Raw genomic sequence first — 1,391 nt, forward strand, 5'->3', positions numbered from 1 at the left:
TGCTGCCCTCCCCAGCTTGAACCTGCCCCACTGCTGCTGTCAGCTGAGATCTATGGAGAGGCCAGGGAGGCAGGAAAGGAAATGGATAAATGGATGCAGGCAGAAGTGTGATCTATTCTCTCTTCCTATTTTGTGATCAGTGATCTCATATTGGTAGCTTGAAATTGGACATGTTGGGAGTATTTACACGTTGGAAGTTGGCAAACAGTATAAATCAGAACTACCCATCCCCTGAGTTGGTTGTTGAACACCTGCCGGCACACCACTGCATGCTGGTTCTGGCCTCTGCCTGCTGCCCACCAAACCCACCCCACATAGGGAGATGGCAGGGGGCACCACGAACCACAGAGCTGCTGGAGAAGAGGAGGGGCCATGGCGATGTGGGTGAGGGGGAGAGGAGTGCCAATTTCAGCAAAGAATGGAGGTGAGGGCTGGTGGGGGTCTCTGGAGGGTACTGGGCAAAGATGGCCTTACAAGAACAGGTCCTGGGCATACCTTCCAGAGATCTAGCCTCCTCTCCCAACTTTGGAGACTTCTTAGGGTGCCCTGGCTTGACACAAATTCTTCTCACTTCCTGATTTGGAGATTTTCCCCTGCAAACTCACCTGCTTACCTCCAGTCTCCTCTCCACACTATCCTCAAGCATTCTGATGGATTGAATCCTCCTAATAGATCGCATAGGTCCTGTCATTCCACTTCCAATGTGCTAGCATCTCCTGCCCTTCAATATCTCCCTCCTATCGCTTCTTCCTTTCAACCTACAAATGAGATCAAGCCGAGGACAGCCTAAAAAGAACAAACAAACAAAACCTTGCTAGTCCTGGCTTTCCCCTACACTGTTAGCCCAGCCTTCTTTCCCCCTTCACTCCCAAACTTCTTGAAAGTCTGCTTCATCTGCTGCTCGAGTGTGCCCCTTGCAGCCTAGTTTCTGCTCACCAGCCGTTTTCTCCATGGACTGCCTCCTAGTAGATGACCTTGTCTCAGTTTCTTATCTGCAGCCAGCCACAAATGTGATGCACTGAGATCCTCTGTGTCAGGCTTTGGGGAGGAAGCATGGAACCTCCAGACCAGTCTGTCCCCGCCCTTAGGGAGCTTCCTTGAACAGGTAGCAACAGATGAGGACTTAAGCCACTGCAAGCATGGCAAGAAGAGGGGAGAGTGTATTGTGTCAGGTAGGATCCAGCCAGGAAAACAGAACCCATTTTGAGATTTTTAAAAAATTAATTTTGATAGAGGTAGGGGTCTTCCTATGTTGCCTGGGCTGATCTCGATCTCCTGGCCTCAAACGATTCTCCTGCCTTGGCCTCCCAAAGCACTGGGATTACAGTCCTGAGCCTCTATGCCCAGCCCCATTCTGAGTTTTATTTTATTTTATTTTATTTATTTATTTA

Source organism: Rhinopithecus bieti, unplaced genomic scaffold, assembly GCF_001698545.2.
Source record: "Rhinopithecus bieti isolate Rb0 unplaced genomic scaffold, ASM169854v2 scaffold_10088, whole genome shotgun sequence".
Taxonomy (NCBI): Eukaryota; Metazoa; Chordata; class Mammalia; order Primates; family Cercopithecidae; genus Rhinopithecus; species Rhinopithecus bieti.